The 16,775-nt window shown below is 44.5% G+C and overlaps 1 long non-coding RNA gene across 4 annotated transcripts in view; it reads right to left on the minus strand.

Moving 5' to 3' along the window:
* LOC138675248 (uncharacterized) overlaps nucleotides 1–16,775 on the minus strand; it is a 110,484-nt gene that overhangs the window by 9,242 nt on the left and 84,467 nt on the right. For all 4 annotated transcript variants that reach the window (XR_011320650.1, XR_011320649.1, XR_011320651.1 and 1 more), the window contains one exon: nucleotides 12,774–12,861. This is a non-coding gene — a long non-coding RNA (uncharacterized lncRNA). The remainder of the gene's footprint in view (nucleotides 1–12,773; nucleotides 12,862–16,775) is intronic.

The raw sequence follows: 16,775 nt of genomic DNA on the forward strand, positions 1-16,775 counted from the left end.
ACAAATCACTTAAATGAGGGTCCGAGCCTTCTGTTCCTCCTGTGTAAACGTTCAGTGAGCTCCTATAATGTAATACAGTAAGTACTGTAATAGATGGGTAGGAAGGGTGTGCAGCTGCAGTTTCTGTGTCTGTGAGACTGCATGCTGTAAGAGGGGGGAGGGTGCACCCTTACAAATCAGTTAAATGGGGGTCCGAGCCTCCTGTTCCTCCTGTGTAAACAGTGAGCTCCTCTAATGTAATACAGTAAGTACTGTAATAGATGGGTAGGAAGGGTGTGCAGCTGCAGTTTCTTTGTCTGTGGGACTGCATGCTGTATGAGGGGGGGAGAGCGCACCCTTACAAATCACTAAAATAGGGGTCCGAGCCTCCTGTGTAAACGTTCAGTGAGCTCCTATAAGATAATACAGTAAGTACTGTGGTAGATGGGTAGGAAGGGTGTGCAGCTGCAGTTTCTGTGTCTGTGACTGCTTGCTGTGAGAGGGCGCACCCTTACAAATCAGTAAATTGGGGTCCGAGCCTCCTGTTCCTCCTGTGTAAAAATTCAGTGAGCTCCTATAATGTAATACAGTAAGTACTGTAATAGATGGGTAGGAAGGGTGTGCAGCTGCAGTTTCTGTGTCTGTAAGACTGCATTCTGTAAGAGAGGGGAGGGCGCACCCTTACAAATCACTAAAATGGGGGTCCGAGCCTCCTGTGTAAACGTTCAGTGAGCTCCTATAAGATAATACAGTAAGTACTGTGGTAGATGGGTAGGAAGGGTGTGCAGCTGCAGTTTCTGTGTCTGTGACTGCTTGCTGTGAGAGGGGAGAGGGAGCAGCCCAGCTACTGTAACACTGAACAAAAATCCCAAAATGGAGCCCCATGCAATGGGATAGAAAAAAATCCCCCAAAATTTGTAGGTTACATACATTTTTGGCTTTGCTACTTCTACCATACATCTTCCTAGGGAGTTACTGTGCTTTTTTGAACATTATAATGTGCGGTTAAAACAAAAACCAGCGTGAAAGGAAGGAAGGAAATCACATGTACCGTCGTATGATGTCGGGTAAGGTCAGCGGAGAGAAATCTGGAAATTCCCCCAAGTCTCCAATCTGCAAGATAAGAGTGAAATATTATCTAAAAAAAAAAAAAAATGAAGCGTTTCCGTCTCTTTATATCCTCCGTGGGGTAATATATAGAGAATATCAGACTTTATTATAGGTCTAATCACAATGCGATCAGCCGTGATCGGGGGAGATCGCCCGGCAGTAAGTGATCAATTTCCCCACAGTGCCTCCACTGGAGAAATGAGGTATTACACCTTGTCCATTCAAATCAATAGTGTGTATAGTATAGGATTGGTCCTCCAGAGCCGGAATAAGACTCTTTGTGACCGGATCCAGAACAGAGGCGCCCCTCCATTATTAAAGGGGTTTTCCACTGTAAAGGGATCTTTATAAAATAAAAGAAGCCCGCTCCGGTGGTCTCACTGATTGGCTGCAGGATCAGATGATGTCAGCACCGCAGCCTGGGAATATTGGGTGACCACTCTTGTCGGTGCTGTCCTGGCGGCCATATTGGTTGTCACCGAACTTTCACAGAAACAGCTGGAGAGGGACCGAGCGGAAGATTTATACTGGCGGGAACTCTGATGTTTGATGTAAAAGTTCACATCGTCCCCCCCCCCCCCTTGTAGTAGCCTGATTAAATCTGGGGAATGCAGGGACCATGTCATAACTTTTATAGTCAGTCCTGTCGTAAGAGCGGCCACATGTTGACTGATGTTCATTAGACCTGGCACTGTGGTGTGAGCGCTGGCATCGGGCCACAGCTGTCCACCACAGACATAAAACACAGCGAAACATGAAGGATATCCTGGGCTGGAAATACGTGACCGTCACAACGTCTGTATACCGTTATATTAAAGGAACAGGACGCGCCGTAAAGTGAAAAATGCTGAAAAGCCCCCAAAATTCTGCAAAATGGCGAATACAAGGAGCGCATTTTGATTTTTGGGGTCCAGCACAGCATACTAGAACTTGTGGCCCTCCAGCTGCTGGCAAACTACACTCCTATCAGGTTATGCTGGGAGTTGTAGTGTTTACAATAGCCGGAGAGCAAATATATTACTTTTTCAGTGAGGATGCTTCCCAGGTGCCCCGCCAGTCTCTGTTCTTCTTGCTCCCGATATGTGACCGCTGCAGTCAATGCTGCATGTGACTGGCTGCAGTAGTCACATGTCAAATCATTGTTGGTGCCCTGCCGTTCTCTGTTCTATTATAAGACCCCTGCAGCCAATCACAGGATGTGTTGTCCCCAGTGTGGCATGTGATTGACTGCAGCAGTCACATGTGAAGTCATTACTGGTGCCCAGCTGGTCTCTGTTCTTCCTGCTCCCAATATGTGACCTCTGCAGCCAATCACAGGATGCGTTGTCCCCAGTGTGACATGTGATTGACTGCAGCAGTCGCATGTGAAGTAATTACTGGTGCCCAGCTGGTCTCTGTTCTTCCTGCTCCCAATATGTGACCTCTGCAGCCAATCACAGGATGCGTTGTCCCCAGTGTGGCATGTGATTGACTGCAGCAGTCGCATGTGAAGTAATTACTGGTGCCCAGCTGGTCTCTGTTCTTCCTGCTCCCAATATGTGACCTCTGCAGCCAATCACAGGATGCGTTGTCCCCAGTGTGGCATGTGATTGACTGCAGCAGTCACATGTGAAGTAATTACTGGTGCCCAGCTGGTCTCTGTTCTTCCTGCTCCCAATATGTGACCTCTGCAGCCAATCACAGGATGTGTTGTTCCCAGTGCGGCATGTGATTGACTGCAGCAGTCACATGTGAAGTAATTTCTGGTGCCGCGCCGGTCTCTGTTCTTCCTGCTTCCAATATGTGACCTCTGCAGCCAATCACAGGATGTGTTGTCCACAGTGTGGCATGTGATTGACTGCAGCAGTCACATGTGAAGTAATTACTGGTGCCCAGCTGGTCTCTGTTCTTCCTGCTCCCAATATGTGACCTCTGCAGCCAATCACAGGATGTGTTGACACCAGTGTGGCATGTGATTGACTGCAGCAGTCACATGTGAAGTCATTACTGGTGCCCTGCCCATCTCTGTTCTTCCTGCTCCCAATATGTGACCTCTGCAGCCAATCACAGGATGCGTTGTCCCCAGTGTGGCATGTGATTGACTGCAGCAGTCACATGTGAAGTCATTACTGGTGCCCTGCCCATCTCTGTTCTTCCTGCTCCCAATATGTGACCTCTGCAGCCAATCACAGGATGCGTTGTCCCCAGTGTGACATGTGATTGACTGCAGCAGTCGCATGTGAAGTAATTACTGGTGCCAAGCTGGTCTCTGTTCTTCCTGCTCCCAATATGTGACCTCTGCAGCCAATCACAGGATGCGTTGTCCCCAGTGTGGCATGTGATTGACTGCAGCAGTCGCATGTGAAGTAATTACTGGTGCCCAGCTGGTCTCTGTTCTTCCTGCTCCCAATATGTGACCTCTGCAGCCAATCACAGGATGCGTTGTCCCCAGTGTGGCATGTGATTGACTGCAGCAGTCACATGTGAAGTCATTACTGGTGCCCAGCTGGTCTCTGTTCTTCCTGCTCCCAATATGTGACCTCTGCAGCCAATCACAGGATGTGTTGTTCCCAGTGCGGCATGTGATTGACTGCAGCAGTCACATGTGAAGTAATTTCTGGTGCCGCGCCGGTCTCTGTTCTTCCTGCTTCCAATATGTGACCTCTGCAGCCAATCACAGGATGTGTTGTCCCCAGTGTGGCATGTGATTGACTGCAGCAGTCACATGTGAAGTAATTACTGGTGCCCAGCTGGTTTCTGTTCTTCCTGCTCCCAATATGTGACCTCTGCAGCCAATCACAGGATGTGTTGTCCACAGTGGAGCATGTGATTGACTGCAGCAGTCACATGTGAAGTAATTTCTGGTGCCGCGCCGGTCTCTGTTCTTCCTGCTTCCAATATGTGACCTCTGCAGCCAATCACAGGATGTGTTGTCCCCAGTGTGGCATGTGATTGACTGCAGCAGTCACATGTGAAGTAATTACTGGTGCCCAGCTGGTCTCTGTTCTTCCTGCTCCCAATATGTGACCTCTGCAGCCAATCACAGGATGTGTTGACACCAGTGTGGCATGTGATTGACTGCAGCAGTCACATGTGAAGTCATTACTGGTGCCCTGCCCATCTCTGTTCTTCCTGCTCCCAATATGTGACCTCTGCAGCCAATCACAGGATGCGTTGTCCCCAGTGTGACATGTGATTGACTGCAGCAGTCACATGTGAAGTAATTACTGGTGCCAAGCTGGTCTCTGTTCTTCCTGCTCCCAATATGTGACCTCTGCAGCCAATCACATTATGTGTTGACACCAGTGCTGCATGTGATTGGCTGCAGCAGTCAAATGTGAAGTCATTGCGGGTGCCCCGCCGGTCTCTGTTCTTTCTTCTCCAAATATAAGACCTCTGCAGCCAATCACAGGATGTGTTGACACCAGTGGAGCATGTGATTGACTGCAGCAGTCAAATGTGAAGTCATTACTGGTGCCCTGCCGGTCTCTGTTCTTCCTGCTCTCAATACGTGACCTCTGCAGCCAATCACATTATATGTTGACACCAGTGCGGCACGTGATTGGCTGCAGCAGTCACATGTCAAGTCATTGTTATACAACGCCTGGTGAAACTGTACCTTATTCATAGCCTGTTAGCGCCACCTACGTGCAGCTCTTGTCCCATAATGAACTGCAATACCAGTTACAGCCTATGGACAAAAGTGGCGCTGTTCCCGAATCTTACACATTACCTCTTGCCTGGTGGGTAGCGCTTTGTGAACGTGATACTGGGTGGGCCCCCAATGTTTGATAGGGGACGGGCAGGGGTCTTAGACGCATTTGCATCGTTAGATTATATTTCGGACACTAGAAATTGGAGGAGAATTGACCCTACACTAGCTCTGGATCCAAGGTGTTGTAAAGATCTTCTGAAAGGGGAACCAGTTCTTTTCCAGCAGCATCATGGCGACTTGTTTTTTTTGTTGTCATGGCGACATGTTTTTTTTTTTTTTTTTTTTACGCTTATGCAATGTTGACCTTAATATACCGGGATCTGGAGGACAAAAAACAGCAAACCAGTAATTAGAGTTCATTCTGTTGCTCGGCGGACTGTGCAATTATACATGTCTCCGGTTAATCGCAGCGTAACTAGGACTGGGATTAATAATTGAAAATTAACCTTCTGCATGTCGGCAACTCGCCGGCACCTTCTATGATGCTTCATCTGGCTGGCGGCTACTTACCTGACAAATGAGGATCTAGAACCAAAGATTCTCAAGATGGAAAACTACAATCCTCAGCAGGTTCTAATAGATCCGTATTGAAAGTTGTAGTTTTGCACCAGCTGGGGAGCCACAAGAACCGTGATCTGGAATAATTTGGTGCTTAAACTTGAGAATCTAGATTAACTATGTACTGACACTTGAGGTTTTAGAATAATAGAGAGCTGATATCTCAGGACTTAGAACAATAGGTTGTTGAGCATTAGAGAGCTGATACGTGTGGTTTTAGAACATAAGAGCTGACACATGGTTCTAGAACATTAGAGAGGCGATAGTTGTGGTACTAGAATATTAGAAAGCTGATACGTGTGGTTCTAGAACATTAGACAGCAGACACATATGGTTCTAGAACATTAGAGAGACAATAGTTGTGGTACTAGAATATTAGAAAGCTGATACGTGTGGTTCTAGAACATTAGACAGCAAACACATATTGTTCTAGGACATTAGAGAGCGACTAGCTGTGGTACTAGAATATTAGAGATCTGATACGTGTGGTCCTCGAACCATAGAAAGCAAATGAGCTGATACATGTGGTTATAGAACTTTAGAGAGCTGATATTTGTGATTCTAGAACAATAGATAGCTCATACATGTGGCTCTAGAACATTGGTGCGCTGATATGTGTGGCTCTAGAACAATAGAGAGTTGATAATTGTGTCTCTAGAACATTAGAAAGTTCATAACATCAGAGATAACTGATATGTGTAGCTCTGGAATATTAGAGGGCAATGTGTGGTTCTAGAACAGTAGAGAGTTGGAACTGGTGGTCCTAGAACATTAATGTGGTGAGATGTTGTTCTAGAACATCAGAGCGGGTACTTATGGTATTAGAACATTAGTTGTGGTTCTAGAACACTAGTTGGAACTGGCGGTTCTAGAACATTCAAATATTATAATAGTGGTTCTGGAACATTAGAGAGATGCCACTGGTGGTTCTACAACATTAGAGAGCTGAAATGTGTAGTTCTAGAACATTTCAGGGCTGGTACTTGTGGTTCTAGAACATAAGAGTGCTGAGACACCTGGTTCTAGAACATTAAGATACTAGATCAAAGGGTACTGCCGATGTGGTCCTGAAACAATAGGGCACTGTCCCTTGGACTTTTTTTCTACTTTACATACTTAGAACAAATGGGCGCTTGTTGGTTTACAACAATGAGCGCTGTCAGATCCAGTTTATGAGACACTGTCTCTTGATGATCCAGAACAACGGGGCACTGCTGAGAATTTACAACAATAGAGTGTTAACATTTGAGGACTTAAATATGGAAGGATTGACGTTTGTGGACTAGGGAGGCACTGTCACGTGAGGATCTAGAACAAAGGCCACAGTCAGATATAGTATAAACGGGCACTGTCACCGAAGGATCTACAACTATTGGCACTGTCAAGTGTAGAATACAGGGGCACTGTTCCCAGTGGATGTAGAATAACAGACAACTTCAGATGTGGAATAAAAGGGTAGGGTCACTAGATGATCTAGAAAAATGAGCACTGTCAGATGTAGAATACGTATGCACTGTCACCAGAGGTTTTCGAACAATGGGCGCTGTCAGATGTAGAGTATGAGGACACTGTGAGCAGAGAATATAGAACCAAGGGCACTGTCAGATGTCGAATATGGTCCAGTGTCACCAGAGGAACTAGAAAAATGGAAACTGTCAGATGTAGAATAAGGGGGTCAATGTCAACAGAGGATGTAGAACAAGGAGTAATGTCAGATGTAAAAATATGGGTGGGCATTATCACCAGAGGATCTAGAAAAATGGGAACTCTCAGATATAGAATCCAGGGACATTTTCAAAAGAGTTTCTACAAGAATGGACACAGTCAGACATAGAATATGTGGGCACCTTCACAAGAGGATCCAGAACAAGGCCACTGTCACAAGAGGACCTACAACAGTGGGCACTGACAGATGTTGAATACGGTGGCACTGTTCAAGAAAATTCAGAACTACGGGCTCTGTCACAAGACGATATAGAACAATGGGCATTGTTAGATGTCATATACAGTGGCACCATCACAAGAGGATCTAGATCTAGAATAATGGGTACTGTCAACTATCAAATATGGGGGAACTGAATTGAGAGGTTCTAGAACAGTGGGGATTGTCAGATGTTGAATATGATACCACTGTCATGAAGGGATCTAGAATAACAGAGAATTCAGTATGGGCGATCTAGAACAATCGGTAAAGTAATCTGAAGATCTAGAACAATGGAGCACTGAGATCTAAGGATATAAAACAACTGTCACCATCAGATTTAGAATAAAAAGTCCTGCCTTTAGAGAATCTAGAACAATGGATCATTGACCATTTTGGTTCTGGTCGACATTTAGTACATCCCTATTCTAGTATCACTGTATAACTAGGCGGATCTGTCATTGATGAGACTGAGAAAGCTGAAAGACCAGTGATGATCACCCAGCTATCCCAGTGATGGATATAACTAGTCAACTGCTGACCCCTTGACAGAGGAGAAGTCTTCTAAGGTCAGGAGGAAGCGTTCTTCATGATAAATCTCAGTGGCGTGTGAGGTTTGTGGTGGACTCTGTAACTCCACGTTTGGATGGTTCCTCTTTATAAGTGTTTTCTCAGGAATATGGGGGGGGGGGGGAGTCTGACCTTTTACCGATCAAGTTTCTCGTCAGAACGATAGCCGGATTAACAATTCCATTTTAGCATGAAACTAAAGACTCTTAACCCCCGAGAACCCCCGGTGACCATCCAGTTCCTAGAACTCAGGCCTTAGAATGGGCTCTTCAGCTTACAGATGGAGGCAGAGTGTGCAGAAAGAGTAAATTGACCCCAGAAAGGGGATTAGTGACCAATTCTAAATAGCTGTTTTAACAGGTGAACGTGTGACAGGTTACGCTTATGCTTTACGACCCGCCAATTAGCATGTCCGTGCAGGAGGCACCTGTTGTAGGGATCTGGAGATTGTACACTGGGGCATAACAATGAACTGGCCATGGGTGTAATGTACCGGACACCGGGAAGATCCAATTACCTTCATAATATACAGAGAACGTTCACAGAGACATGTGTTATCATAGCCCGACAAGATAGGATCACGAACTGCGGACAAAGGGAGACCGGGCCCCAAAGCAAAAATCAAAAACGCCCCCTTCCACCGCTGCTGGTCCATACGCGAGTGGTTTGTTAGCTCGTCCACCAGTTTCCCATCTTGTGGAAAAGGTTATAAAAATTGACGGAACACAAAAAAAGTCGAGTTTTGGTCAACTACTGTATGCCCAAAAGTCAGTGGTTATGGTTAAGGCTAATATTTGCCAATTTTGCCTTTCAGTAACAGATCAGTAGGACTGATCCTCCATACTGGGAACAGAAGCTACTAAAGATACGGAGCTGTATCTGATCTGTATCAAAGGAAGGAGTATCTATGCTGCCTGAACAGAATGTGTCATCACCACCAATCTGAAATAGGGAAAGCTCATCAATGTTGACCCTTTACGTCTTCCCCTAGTCTTTGGAGATATTTAGCCCTTGCTAAGGAGAAGACCTTTGCTTAGGTTTTCACCGTTCACGCTGAACAAAGATCAGGCTACTCGGATCTTGGCTTCTCATTCTCGAAGCCTCAGGTGCTATCTCTTTTGACAGTGAACCCCAAGTCTTAATCCAAAGGGTAAGTCTTAAAAATGTTCTCTTACAAGAGAACACAAACTTCTTTCCCATCCCTACTGTAAAAGTTTCAGCTCTTGCCATCTTCTTGGGATGCACCAACCAGGTCCAAGACTTCTAGATAGAAATGCTGTTGTATGGCATACCATGGAGGTCACCGAGTGCTCCTTTAGGTATGATCGGGGGTTCAAAAAGATTTGAGGAGAAATGTGTCTTTGACTTTAGAATGGATGATGTCCTGGTACGCGTAATACTTTTGACTGAGTTGTAGACAAAATGGAAAAGGTCGATATGGTGCCCTGCCGATGAGAGTGGTCAGAGGATCGCGATCAAGAAGGCAAGAGTTACTCTACTAGAGGAGAAGAGGAACATTTATAGACCTTGGCTTGGGCTCCAAGAGGAGAAGACCAAACTGGACAAAATTTTGCTCAATCTCCTGAATCTCCATTTCTGCTGAATTTGATGAAAGGACACATGAAACCATGGACACCTCCTGCTTCGTGTCAACTTTGGTGGTGTACGTCTGCCGACACATGCTGACGAAGGGCTTTCGAAGCTCGGTCTGGAGCAAAAAAAAAACGCTCAGTGTCTGTCACCCAACACCCTTATCTACTCGACAGCTACTGCTATTTATACACGGAGAAGGCAGTAAAAAGCTGTATCATAAAAACAGTCCACCTCTCTGCAATGAGTCTGGGATTTCCAGTGACTCGTTTATCATGGCCTGTCAAGCCACTGGCCGGCACTTGCCATCTGGCACAGCAGTTCCAGCCTCTGCCTGCCGCATTCTTTGCATGTATCACATATAATGTACTAAGCATGACCAACTGTAGACAAGGAGGAATGTAGACTGGTACGCAAACTGTTTAAAAGGGGAAACGGGGGCTCTGTGCAAGCAGCGAGGGCAACAGGTGGACGTATATATCGGGAACCCGTATTAACCAGACTAGAATTTCAAGGCTGCTGGCAGTTCTGCTACCATTGAATAGGGATTCTGAAGACCAGCAGACAAGGTAACCTCCTGGTGACCCACCGGGTTGACTTGCATCCAAGGTTCGAGAACCGGTGCCTTATTGCATTTATTCCAATGATGACAAGCTCAGGCTTGAGTTATAGATACAGGAGGTGGAAAGTTATCGGATCCTAAATCTCTTTCCATACCCATTGGATTAGAAGGAGTCTGAATGTTCAATCCAAGCTCAGCACCTTGTAGGGTTTGTAGCCCTTCTAAAAATCTCTACCTCTGGCATCCAAATCCGTCACTCCACTATGGACTATGCCCCATACAAGGTACGGTGCTTGGTTTGAGCACTTATTTTGTGCTGACCTACTCCCTTTAAAATCGGTGGGATGAGAATGAGTGCCTCCCGACTTTTCCTCGATGTTAAGAGTAACACCACCATAATTTATTCTAAGTATCTTCTCAGAATTGCCCTTAAAGGGGATCATTCACTTCTCCTGACTTATCTTTTTTATTATAGATTCATATTTCCCATAAAATAACAATTCTTAATCATCTTTCCTCACATCTCTGCGTTGTTCCATTCCTCTTTTATTTCTCCTGGAAGTTTATGAATAAATGGACTGGGCTTTACTATTCCCCCTTGTCTGAGAGGGGTGTGTCCCTGCACACTGTTAGAACGTCCGCACCGATTGGACAGTGTCAGACTGAGCAGAGACACGCCCCCAAATGGTAACATCCAGTTGTCATTTTTTTTATTACACTTTCAAAAGGAATGGTACCACGTAGAGTGATAAGAAAAACTGTTCCAGAATCTGTATTTGACGTGGAATACAATGATGTGCTAATCTGACACATAAAACTTGGAAGTAAATTTCATATTTTGCCCTTTTAAAGGGTTTATGTGCTGCTGTCTTCCAAAAAAACAGCACCACCCTTGCCCATAACTTGTGTTCTGTATTGAAGCTAAGCTGCATTAACGTAAATAGGGCTGAGCTGCAATACCAGACATGGCCTACGGACAAGAGTGGCGCTGTTTCCAGACATAATCAGCCACTTTGTTTTTTTAAATGCGAGCAGCAGTCTGGGACTCTTTAGTCAGACATCTTAGCAGAGATCACGCTCTTCAGACATACTCTTGTGTCTGCTTCATAAGCCGTCAAGATGGTAAATAGATTTTATGCCCGCGAGTGATCAAAGGGAGAAGGGATCTACACGGGTGGAGAAGTATTGGGATTTGCAGTGATAGGAGAGATAGTAAAGGCAGGAGTGCAGAGCAAACAGCTTCACATATTTCATGGACTAGACTTCAATGGGAATAGATTAAGTTGCCGGATCAATGAGGGTTCCCAGGTGTCAGGGAAAAATCCAGTCCGTGGAAACCTTGTCAAAGTATCACTATTAAAACTACTCAGCAAAAACTTATAAAATCTATATAAAAAAGACTCTGAACCCATTTAAAGGGGTGTTACGACCATTGGGATATTGGGGGAAGTGAGCCAGAATTAGGGATTTGTGTCTCCGGCCACCAGTAGAAGCTCACGCGCCATTTTGTTCCATTCAGAGTCTATGCTCCGTTTTCTCACATTCAGAGTCTTTCGCACAGATCGGGCCCTGACTGTCCCAATATTTGGCCCCACACCAATTTAAGACTTAACGCCTAACCAGTGGAAAAGTGTAAACCAGAATACCCCTTTAAGGGAACATTGTCATGGAGAGTTTTTATTTTAAAGTGGATTTTTCTGGCATGTAAAAAAAAAAAAAGCTTTCAAAAGTTAAGCGTTTTGATATGGATTTTGTTTACGGAGGGTTTTTTTTTTTGTATTTATTTTTTTTTTCAGTTTTTCTATCAGAAAATATTTGAAGAGGTTTTTCATGTGGATTTTGGAATCCCCTCCAAAATCTACATTCAGAAAATATTTGTTTGTTTTTTTCTACAAGGATTTTGAAATGACGCACCTTCAAAAATCCACATCGAAGGGTGTTCAAAGAGGATTTGAAGCATTTCACGATGTGGATTTTGGAGCAGAATCTGCTCCAAAATACACATGAAAAAAACTTTATGTGGATTAAACCTAATTTTTGTTCCCCCCCCAGAATTAATTCTGTGTCAGACATAATGAGTCAGACAGAAAGGGGCAGGACATATTAAATCCGCATGGAGGGGTTAATCTCATCCGCATGGAGGAGGTGGGGTTTTTTTTGGTGGGAGAGGGGCAGGGCTTAAAATGCAAAAAAACCTTGTCAACTTTTCACGGAATCTGGGAGGCAGACAGAAAAGGAAGGCCTCCTAGACTCCTCAAATCTCCAGTATCCACCGAAAAGTCCTGAAAACTTCTTAAACCAGTGGTCCTGGAAGGTCAGAGATGATCAGAGTCCTTGAGTACAGACTCCAATGGAGTAACTTGAAGCTCAGGAGCCCCCAACTATCGGGGGGTCTTTTCTTATAGGCCCCCTTTTGGGTTCCCCTAGGCTACATACCCAGGCCCAATTACAATTGCATGCCGTAAAAAAAAAAAAAAAAAAAAAAAAAAATGTTAGACCTGGTGAGGCTGGTGTACTTACTTTGAAAATCCATCTAGGAATTGGTTGTGTAGTCTTGATTTGTGAAATAAGTCTGGCTCATTTTATTACTAGTCAAGAAAAATAATAATATTAGAAATTGATTTTTTTTTTCAAAGTAAGTATACCAGCCTCATCAGGTTTAAGATAGTATGTAAATTGTATAATGAAATTTGACAGATCAAAACGTTACGCGGATCTACCATTATCCTCACATTTTTGTGTTTTTTTTTCCATGTAATGAAAATGTACAATGAGGCCGATCTACTGACCTGACTCAGATCTCCGAGGGTTTGGTTCTTTCGAGGTCCCAGATATTCCAGATTTCATCCACAGGAGGAAGAAGGTCTTCTTCTGGACCTATGAGTAAAGAAATTCGATTGTGAAATCGCCGAAGCAAGGAAGCATCTGCATGAATACGACAGATCGAAAATAATTGCACTAACAGTGCTAATAAACTCTACCGCTACGATATCCATCAACTTTTCCAACTTTTCTCCTCCGCTAATTTACATCCTCCAAAGGAGAAATCCATGCTGCTTATCAAAAAAAAAAGGAAGATCCCCCTTTAAATGGCCAGAAATGACTTCTCGTGTGTTCTGCCGGCTCCTCGAATCAGATTTGTTGCCATGCAGATTTTCCAGTTACCCAACATCCTCCGAGCGCGGAGAGGAGTAAAGTGGCTTGTCACGTCCCCTCCTTCCCAGTCATTTAATGGGAAAACGCTCCGGCTGAAAAGGCACAAGACGCTAAGATCTTCTCTGACGGAGGCTAATTTGACTAATCTACTACCTGGGCTGTTTCTTTAGGTTCCTTCTTTTGTAACCCCCCTCCCGCCCTCCACGTTCTTCATTTTTTTTGTCCCCAACCCTCCGGACCGGTCGTGATGTCATTCCTAGTCAGTCATGAGGACGACGCGTTACATAAGACGAGGAGAAATCCTGCCAAGTGTCATTAAACAGAAGGCGTCATCGCGTTTTATTAAGTCCGCAGCTATCGGTGGAGACTGCAGAACAGAAGCAACCGCGGAGAGGGGGGAAAGCGTTCTCCCAAGTTTTCCCAAGGGGCAAACTTTTTGCCGTATCGGTGCGAGCTGTTTGCCTAGCAAGCTGTGCAATTTTTCTCCAGCGAGTTAATTTCGAGTCCAACGGCTCCTGTGTCTCATTTTCACTGACAAGTGCCTCCAGCGAGCTCAGCCTCAAAGAACACTAAATCTTTTTTTTTTTTCAGAATGTATTTATAGAATTCCATAAATCTTGCACGCACCTTCCAGCAGCTGTAGGGAGAGCGAGAGCCTAAAACCAGGCTCCGAGGGGTGTCTTTGTTTCAGGAATACCAACCCCACACCCTTCGCTCACGACAGCACGCTCCGAATACTTTGTGCGGCATCTTTGTAGGGGAATATGTCAGGGAAAGTATATAAATCTATATATGGGGGACTGTATATTACCCTATTGGGAAATTAGACAACAGCGATTCCATGGGAGAACGCTCTGGGAGTAATCAAGGGCGTACATCCTGGATTGGCTCCATTTTAATCAGATGTGCTCCTCTTCACCCGTCATGCAAGGAATTACAACATGGCCGCATGGGAATAGGGATGGCTCCAGTTCCGGCAAAGCCCGTTAGCCAGGTTAAATTTCATTCTCGGGATCGTGGGGTTAAAAAGGACCCTTTCTGAACACATGATGGTATATTCTAGCGCTGCACTAACCAAGCGCTTAAGTGCCATGAGCTTAGAATAGAACGACACGCGCATGCGCAACAAGCGGCACTATTCAGCTCCTCATGGGTGGAGTCTTGCCACCACAAAAAAGGAGACATAAGTTCTCCATTCTGGTGATCCACTGGTGGGATCCACGCCTATATAGCAATTTAATGCACTCTTTCCAGTGCCATAGGCTTAGAATACAACGGCATGGCGCATGCGCAACAAGCTGCACTAGACCCCCAAAAAAGGGGCACATAAGTTCTCCATTCTTGTGATCCACACCAATATAGCAATTAAATGCTCTCTTTCCAGTGCCATAGGCTTAGAATAGAATGGCATGGCGCATGCGCAACAAGCTGCACTAGACCCCCAAAAAAGGGGCACATAAGTTCTCCATTCTTGTGATCCACACCAATATAGCAATTAAATGCTCTCTTTCCAGTGCCATAGGCTTAGAATAGAATGGCATGGCGCATGCGCAACAAGCTGCACTAGACCCCCAAAAAAGGGGCACATAAGTTCTCCATTCTTGTGATCCACACCAATATAGCAATTAAATGCTCTCTTTCCAGTGCCATAGGCTTAGAATAGAATGGCACGGTGCATGCCCAACAAGGAGCTGTATTGAACTCCTCCTAGGTTTGGGTCTTGCCTCCACAAGAAAAAGGGGGACATAAGTTCCCAATTCTGGGGATCCACTGGTGTCTCAGTCGTGGGATCCACACCAATATAGCAATTAAATGCACTGTCTTTAGTGCCATAGGCTAAGAAAAGAACGGCACCATGCATGTGCAACCAGCTGCTCTGTTCAGCTCCTGCTGGGTGCGGTCTTGCCACTACATGAAAAGGGAGTACATAGGTTCCCCATTCTGGTGAACCATTGATCATGGTCTTGCAGCCATGGAGACTTGGAGTTGAATGGCATGGCGCATGCGCAACCTGCTGTTTTATATAAGTTTTCTTGGCTGTGTCTTGCCAACCATCGTAGAATGGAGGACACAGGTCTCCCATTTTGTCGATCTGTTGACGTTACTGGCGCGGGAGACGCATCAATGTTGGAATTCGAGGAGCTATATTAGTTGGCATAGTCTTAAAATGGAATGGCATGGTGCATGCATGACCAGCTGCTTCTCCATTCTACTCCTCTTGGCTGCGTTCTTGCCACCACAGGAGAAAATAGGATCCAAGTCCCCCATCCTGGCAATCAGGGGGGAGATTTACACCAATCTAGTAATTTAAAGAGTGCTCTCCAGTGCCACAGGCTTAGAACTGAGCGGCACGCTACCTGCACGACAAGCTGCTCCTTCCAACTCCTCCTGGGTGTGGTCTTGCTACCATGGGAGACGGGTACACTACTACTACTGGTGATACAATGGAGGGACCTACACTAATCTAGAAATTCAAAGCGCTCTCTTAAGTGCAATAAGTATAGAACAGAACCACGCATGCGCGACCAGATGCTCCTTTCAACTCCTCCTGGGAGTGGTCTCGCCTCCATTGGAGAAAGGGGTACACAAGTCCCCCATTCTGGTGATCAGTTGTAGTCACCGAGTGGGATCCACGCTAATCTCTTAACGTAAGGCTCTACCTAGATAATAGATAATAGATAGATGATAGACAAATAATAGATAGATAATAGATAGATAATAGTTAGATAATAGGTAGGTAATGGATAGATATATAATAGATAGAAGGGATATGCCACGTTGTTACTGTTGTTAAAAAAAAGTTTGTCTTTTCTTTTTTAAAAAAAATAAATAAAAATCTATTGAAACAGAAAATAGATAATAGATATATGGATAATAGATGGATAATAGATATATAATAGATAGATAGATGGATAATAGATTATGGACAGATAATAGATAATAAATTGATGATAGATAGATGATAGATCGAAAATAGATAGATAATAGATAGATAATAGATAGATGATAGATATATAATAGATAGATAATAGATAGATAATAGATAGATGATAGATAATAGATAGATGATAGATAGATAATAGATAGATAATAGATAGATAGATAATAGATAGATAATAGATAGATAGATAATAGATAGATGATAGATAGATAATAGATAGATAATAGATAGATAGATAATAGATGAGACAGTGTATAAAGGATCTAACAATCTAATAACATCTCCCTCTTATTCTGTGACTATTGCTGATGAATATATAAATCCATCCATATATAACCTTGTAATATTATTGTATTAATAAATACAATCATGGGGGGTATGTTCCCCCTACCCGCGGCCGGTTTGCTCAGTTAACCCCTTGCATGCAGGGAGGGGGTCACCGGCAGTGAGTGGCATACGGTTGGTCGGGTCGCAGCACAGCTCCCCGGGTTATAGCCAGAGAACAGTTAATGGCAGCGCCCCAAGGTCATCTTGTCGAATGCAGACATTGGTTTCCATCCAAACGCCTGTAAGCTTTTCTTCTTTCTTCTTTTCTTCTTCTGTTTTTTTTTTTTTCTGCGCAGTCAGTCAGCAACAATCGTCCATCGTCCGGCGAACTAAAACAGGAAGGTTCTGAATCCGAGCCCGTTTACTT

Source organism: Ranitomeya imitator, chromosome 4, assembly GCF_032444005.1.
Source record: "Ranitomeya imitator isolate aRanImi1 chromosome 4, aRanImi1.pri, whole genome shotgun sequence".
In the NCBI taxonomy this organism is placed as follows: Eukaryota; Metazoa; Chordata; class Amphibia; order Anura; family Dendrobatidae; genus Ranitomeya; species Ranitomeya imitator.